Source organism: Acipenser ruthenus, chromosome 7 (assembly GCF_902713425.1).
Source record: "Acipenser ruthenus chromosome 7, fAciRut3.2 maternal haplotype, whole genome shotgun sequence".
NCBI lineage: Eukaryota > Metazoa > Chordata > Actinopteri > Acipenseriformes > Acipenseridae > Acipenser > Acipenser ruthenus.
This window is the reverse complement of record NC_081195.1, coordinates 5,987,614-5,995,575: the sequence shown is the minus strand read 5'-3', so window position 1 is coordinate 5,995,575 and position 7,962 is coordinate 5,987,614. Positions and strand designations below refer to the sequence as shown.

Below are 7,962 nucleotides of genomic sequence, written 5' to 3'. Positions count from 1 at the left end.
CGTGTACCTTCCCCCCCCCCCCCCCCCCCCCCCGATGCAGATGGATTCTGACGAGGAACTTGTTGAATCTGACGCACAGGACCTCACAGGAACGGAATATCATATGGTCCCTGTCAGATTGGATGGACTATAGCAAACTGGAACTGTTCACTCGCTGCATTTTTCAGCATTTCTTAATTTTGTTTTTATTTTCTCTTCACTCTTGTCAGTCTGTCAAGGTCTATTGCACACTATTGTTAATATGATGAAAGCTGCAGTGTTGCTTTTAATTGTTTTCCTTTACTGAGCTGCACAACCGTTTTTGGATTTCATTGAAAAGTGCCTTACAGGGCAAGCAATGATAGTATATAGTAATAGATGTACTGTGTGTGTGTGTGTCTGTGTCTGTGTCTATATATATAATAAATAATATGGCAATAAAGAGCCTGACTATAACCGATCTCAGGAGCATTATGTGAACACCTCTTGAAAACCTTGAAACACTCTTTTTTGATTGATGAAAAATAACTTTTTTTTTTTGCTGTTGGTCGGTTATTGTAATGTTTGTTTTGGTTACAGGTCCAGACATTTTAAAGTGGGTGTCAGGACTGTGTTTGGATTTAGTACATTTGCATACTGTTGTATTCTCAGTGGTTCAGAAAGGGAGGACAGAATGTATTATCTTTATATATATATATATATATATATATATATATATATATATATATATATATATATATATATATATATATATATGCTGTGTCTCCATTACTCTCGGGAAGCCTTTTAAATTAATCGTACATGTATGTGTGCAGCACTGTAAATAAGATTCATATGGTGTTGCATTATCAGTGGGATGCGTTGTTTGGATCAAATGGCCAAGCATGTGTTTTGATGCATTAATGTAATTAGTTGCCAAACCATTTATTTAGTAAGAATTTATAGTTGTTTTATTTTTTTGTTTTGTTTTTTTAAGCCTTAAAAAATACAGACAGCCCCCACAGCTGTGTTTTGACTTTTAGAGTTAAATTACAAACTGTTTCTGCAGAAACTTGTATATAATTTTATATATAATTTTATTTTTATATAAAACTGACATTTTTTCAATTCGTATCCAGCTCTCGTTTATGAAGACTCATTTTAAAGCGCCTTTAGATGCTTGCCAAGCAAGGCACGATAGGAATACATTTCACATTGTATTGCTTTCCGTAGACTCATAAATAGCATATTAAAAATAGCTCAGGAAACTGATCTTGGCAAGAAAAAATGTTCTACAAATCAGGATCAAAGTCAAACAATGAATACATTTTGCCTGTTTTCTGCTGAACAGCAATGCAAGTGGTGCAGTGATGGTGTTGACATCAGAAATGGAGTGGTATCATCTAACCTCATTAACCTTTCAGGAGTGTGGGTTGGCGCTGGCTCCCATCGGCATCTCAGGTGTTATTTATTTAATTCACTTAACTGCATGAATTTGTCACTAGGGTGGAAACATGCAGCAAATCCCCAGGCTAGTCTAATGTTCATTGCAGATCTGAACAGGTGTCTTAAAAACAGTAGAACATCTGCATGGTGCGGAGGTTGTCCGCAAGAAAGTGGATAGATCAGAGGTAATTTATCATCCTGCCTGTCTGGTTTTAACTGATAACAAGGATTTAACCTTTTCCTGTAAACATCATCATTTGTAAGAAGTTAAGGCTACCTGATGAGAAATCACCTGCAAAATGTATTTGGAATTTTCATTAAAAGAAATATACAGTTTCTGATATTGGTCTTGTTTTGGTACTTCTGAAATTGATGTTCGAAAATGAATCTTCTTTTAAATTATGAATATGAATATATTAAATTATGAATATATATTCTTTGAAGAATTTGATTAATGGATTTATAATATCTGAAAAAAATAATAGTATTCAGATATTTGCTGAGATATCTAAAACGAGTTTTAAAGAATAAATTAGCTGCCTACCTACTTTTATATTTTCTGCAAATCTTTTGCTTTAATGTTCAGTATAATTCTGTTTTACTTTGCTCTCTTAAGGAGTTCCACAATCATGTTCAGACATTAACAACCCTGTTTCTGTACAGTCCCCAATGGTAGTTTTAGGAAGGTTCATCCAGAGCCAGAAAAGAAAACCAGAAGACCCTGTAGCTTCTCAGAACACTTCCATTTTGATCAAGTGCAATAATTCCATAAAGGGTTTCAAGCTCAAAACTTTCAAATAGGTGGAAAAGTTTAGCAGAAAGAATTACACGAACAAAGTAAATTGAAGGCAGTTATTGCGCTCATGCAATTCCTTTGACGTGCATATTGTTCCCAGAGGCCACTGAAATGCACAGTCAATCTTCAGTTAAGCTTTGCTGTATCATCATTAGGCAAGATGATTCTTTTAAACTTGTTCACTCCTTCCTTCCTAATTTAGCCTGGCAGTGTATGTAAATTATTTATATATATATATATATATATATATATATATATATATATATATATATATATATATATATATATATATATATATGAGTATACCAGCGATGTTAACATTGAAGGCTTTAATTATGCATGATAAGCCCCTGCATGAGTCTGTGTGGATTGTTTCAAGAGTTTGAATAGAAGTGCAGTTTAAAAGTTTAAAATACAATCGGACATTGCTGGGGGGAATCAATAACGACTTACTACATTGTAAACTGTAATTGGTTGGGGTAGAAGACCTTGGAGCATAGCATCATCCTTGCCTCCAGAATGTTTTCTGAGCTTTATTATTATTATTATTTTACTGTGCTGTACAATGAATAAGAATGTTAAGATCAAGGAGAAGAATGTGTCATCCCTGCACATTTATGATGTCGTTCATTCTTGTGGCATGTTTGTTGTTCTTTGTTTTAATTTTATTCTGAATAATCTCAACTTTAATCCTTTCAACAGCAGCACTAGAGGCATTTTGTTCACCGTCGTTGCTGTTGGATTAAATATACAGGCCGGCGGGTTCTACAGTGCACAGGATTTTGGAAACGTAAGCAAAAAGACCTGCTTTGCCAAGCATGAATAAAAGTCTTAGGAAAATCTGGAACAATTCAGTAATTTTTTTAAATAAAGCGTGATTCCAGATGGAAAATGTCAGTTCTGCAGAAATGGAAAATGTATTAATAAATTATGTGATTTGGATTGGCTTGTGAAACAATAGTTCACTCAAGACATCTCAATGACTCCCATGCTGTATGAGCACAATCTCCCACCTCCCACGTATTGACTGGCTCCTGTAGAAGCAATGTATTAGAGTTTACTGATGTGCTTCTGTGCTTTTCAACCATTTTCTTGTTACAGTGACTTTCAAAGGTGGTTCGAATAAGGATTTATATTTCATACCAATATTCAGCTCCCTGTAAATGGACACCCCTTACGCTTTATCTATGGGTAATACAAAGTGGCAGGTTTTTTTTTTTTTTTTATATATATTTTTTTTATATTCGGTATATGCTACTGGTTTGGCGTGAGATGTTTGTTTTTATTTAATTGTGGAGAGACCTTCTCTCTGCTTCAGCTGATGCACTTTGCTGTATCGTGTTGGCAACCATTCATCAGCATAGTCAATGGGGAGTTGCACCATCATTAGCCAGTCTGCTAAAAGAAATTCTTTTCATATTGCTGCATCTCCAATGACATTAAATAGGTCACTGCTCAGGTTTGGAATACAACATGTGATTTTAATTCCTCCTGGCAAATCTTCATATTTGCCCAGCGTGGCTTTTGTGCTGTTATGATGAACTAAACTCACAAATGAAGAATACACTTAAGCATGTCTTGAGAGTTTTACAGTAATATCATTTAGGGGAATAAGAAGGTTGCTGTGTATTATCAAAGAATCTGATGCCTTTGGCAGTGTGAAAAGTTATACACTGCAAATTAGAGCACATATTAGTCATGAGTGATCTTTAGAAATATTAAGTAATCATTATACACTTAATCAGCATTTTTATCAAGAATAAATAAAATGCAGTTAAGAGGAATGCAAATAGCCTGTATATGTAAAGAGGAAGAGAGAAAAGTCAGTAATCAAAACGTTATCTCAGTCTTATCCAAACTGTGGGGGTTTCATTAATTAATTAGTCAAGGGAAAAAAAAAAGTCTCCCAGTGATTTGTTTTCATTTATTGACTTATTCACTTGGTTGTGGCATTCAAGGTGTAATGTTTGAACTAGTGTATGGGTAGGATTTTTCACCCTGTGTTATACTTGTCTGACTATTGCTTGTGTAAAAACACTAAAACATTTAACTTTATCATGCATCTAATGAAATACAAGTTGGTATTTTCTTGAGTAGTTAACTCTAGCATTTCATTAATTTTGAACAAAGCCTCAAATGGTCAGAGATTGTGCATGCTGTGTGAATACAGTGGTACTTGGAAATGCATTGCTTTTCAAGTGGTGGATTATATCATGGTTGAAATTCTTCTCAAATGCACACTGTTGCTACAATCAAGATGAGATCTTTTAAATGCTTTCATGCTTCACATGAAAGATAACAGTCATGGGTTTGGAAGTACAGTAGAAGCTTGGTCATCCGAACAGCTTGGGGGACGTATAAATAGTTTGTGTGTGTGTGTGTGTATATATATATATATATATATATATATATATATATATATATATATATATATATATATATATATATATATATATATATACAGACGTGCTCAAAATTGTTGGTACCCTTACAGCTCATTGAAATAATGCTTCATTCCTCCTGAAAAGTGATGAAATTAAAAGCTATTTTATCATGTACACTTGCATGCCTTTGGTATGTCCTAGAATAAAGCAAAGAAGCTGCGAAAAGAGATGAATTATTGCTTATTCTACAAAGATATTCTAAAATGGCCTGGACACATTTGTTGGTACCCCTTAGAAAAGATAATAAATAATTGGATTATAGTGATATTTCAAACTAATTAGTTTATTTAATTAGTATCACACATGTCTCCAATCTTGTAATCAGTCATTCAGCCTATTTAAATGGAGAAAAGTAGTCACTGTGCTGTTTGGTATCATTGTGTGCACCACACTGAACATGGACCAGAGAAAGCAAAGGAGAGAGTTGTCTGAGGAGATCAGAAAGAAAATAATAGACAAGCATGGTAACGGTAAAGGCTACAAGACCATCTCCAAGCAGCTTGATGTTCCTGTGACAACAGTTGCAAATATTATTAAGAAGTTTAAGGTCCATGGAACTGTAGCCAACCTCCCTGGGCGCGGCCGCAAGAGGAAAATCGACCCCAGAGTGAACAGAAGGATAGCGCGAATGGTAGATAAAGAACCAAGGATAACTGCCAAAGAGATACAAGCTGAACTCCAAGGTGAAGGTACGTCAGTTTCTGATTGCACCATCCGTCGCTTTTTGAGCGAAAGTGGGCTCCATGGAAGAAGACCCAGGAGGACTCCACTTTTGACAGAAAAACATAAAAAAGCCAGACTGGAATTTGCTAAAATGCATATTGACAAGCCACAATCCTTCTGGGAGAATGTCCTTTGGACAGATGAGTCAAAACTGGAGCTTTTTGGCAAGTCACATCAGCTCTATGTTCACAGACGAAAAAATGAAGCTTTCAAAGGAAAGAACACCATACCTACAGTGAAACATGGAGGAGGCTCGGTTATGTTTTGGGGCTGCTTTGCTGCGCCTGGCACAGGGTGCCTTGAATCTGTGCAGGGCACCATGAAATCTCAAGACTATCAAGGCATTCTGGAGTGAAACGTACTGCCCAGTGTCAGAAAGCTCTGTCTCATTCGCAGGTCTTGGGTCCTCCAACAGGATAACGACCCAAAACACACAGCTAAAAGCACCCAAGAATAGATAAGAACAAAACATTGGACTATTCTGAAGTGGCCTTCTATGAGTCCTGATCTGAATCCTATCGAACATCTATGGAAAGCTGAAACTTGCAGTCTGGAGAAGGCACCCATCAAACCTGAGACAGCTGGAGCAGTTTGCTCAGGAAGAGTGGGCCAAACTACCTCTTAACAGGTGCAGAAGTCTCATTGAGAGCTACAGAAAACGTTTGATTGCAGTGTACAACCGTAAGAAGGTAGTGTTAAACCGTGTTTCGTGTTTCTGATAAAACTGTTTGTTTTTTGGTTTTGGTAAACAGGTAAACAGCTTAGCTGTCCTGTTTGATAGTTAGGTTCCTGTATTTTGTTAGTTAGTGCTAGTGAGAGCTAGGTGTTTATTTTGTTTGGTTTACTTTTGTGTTATTATTAAAAATGTGCGTCAGCGCTGAAACCTGCAATTTCTGTGTCGGGTCTAAGTTTTTGTAGGGGCAACAAACGACCGTGAGTGCGGCTGGGTTACTGTATATACACATATACATTGTAACCCACGGTCGTTCGTTGCCCCTATATCAATTTAGACCAGACACAAATAAGGATCTGTCACAGTGCATGTTGTTAAGGGTTCTGATGTTTGCTGGGGTTAGTTTTTCACTATAATGGGAATTTAAGAATGGCACCAATGGGAGTGACCTCGGTTATTGGATATTAAACCTCTGTGCCTCTATTAATGGCCAGCATTTTATCTTCATGCACTAGTTGCAATGTTCAGTTTTTCATTCCTGTTTAGAGAAAAAAAAAAAAACATGTTAACAATCCCTCATGGTGCCCTCTGTTTAAAAAGTGTCTGGTGAAAGAGTGTCCTTTTCATTTTATTTGTTTTATTTTCCATATGCTAGAACTAAAGCACTTAGGCTGCTCACTTTTTATAAGCTGATTCTGTACTGCATTGGAAGATGTTGGGACCTCAGTTCATTGCAGTGTTGACCTAAATTACAATTGCATGCAGAGGAGATTGTACAATTTAATTAAGGCTAGAATTGGTACCTTACTGGGCTACATGGGGAAAATACAGTGTAGTCTATATTACATTAAAGTAAGCCCAGATACAGTGTTGTGAGGTTTGTAACTGATTTAGATTGGTCTTCTACAGTAGTTTATGTTGTGTGTAGTGTTTAGAGCAGGTATGTAACTATACAGCAGTATCCAACAACATTGGCCACATACTTGTATATTCCAAACCACAGACTTGTCTTCCAAAGATGGATTGGAACTGTTCACAAGGTCAGCTTTCAGCCTGTGAGAATTTTAATTAATTTACAAACCACTTGATCAGAGATGGCATTTACTCTTATATTATACCTCTTGATACAATTTGCTAATACCTTTTCTGGATACTTTTAACTAGAGGGAAACAAAAGTAACAATGAAATCAGGAGCAAATTGAAACAACTTTGTACATTTATTCACATACCAAACAGAATATTTTTGGCAGGCTTCCATGAACGATGCATTTCCAGTTCTGATCCTGTAAATAATAAGGTCACTTTTTTGTTCCTTACCTTTTTTGTTCCTTACCTTTTTTGTTCCTTACCTGTAGGCCTGTAGACACACATTTTGTCTGCAATTGGCTTTTGCAACTGGCTAGTTTTTTGATCAGAATTGCATCCTTTCCTTACTGCTCTTTTGATCTTTGCTTCAGCTCTCTAATATATAATGATACAGGTATATTTACCACAAGAAGGGTTAGATGTGGTACTTTTTTTAATGTTTTAGGATGTAAGCACTTTTTTATACTGTGTTGGATCAAGGTGAATCCCAGTTGGAAACCAGACCTTCTAGTCGGGTGGTTACACCTTTTTTCCTGTGACAGTGTAAATCAAAAATCAAAAATCTGTTTGTCTGCCAGCTAATTTAGCTAATTTAACACTGCCTGATAATGACTTCTGCTTGCATTTAAGTCTCCAGTCATAGTGTGTACAAGCTGGGCAGCATCTGAGGGATTTTCTAAACGGTTGGCTTAACCTCTGTTTGCTATTTTGTGGTACAGTGGGTGGGTGGATTTTGATTAAATCTCAGTGTATTAACCACGGGGCTAGGCTCAAGAATGAAATGATTTGGTTACATTTTGAGTGCTATTTTAAAGAGTGCCAATATTTATAACCA

At 36.2% G+C, this 7,962-nt stretch overlaps 1 protein-coding gene across 3 annotated transcripts in view; it reads left to right on the top strand.

The window, feature by feature from the left end:
• The window catches only part of LOC117415126 (dedicator of cytokinesis protein 1), a 212,040-nt gene that overhangs the window by 115,387 nt on the left and 88,691 nt on the right, over positions 1-7,962 (top strand). The window lies entirely within an intron of this gene.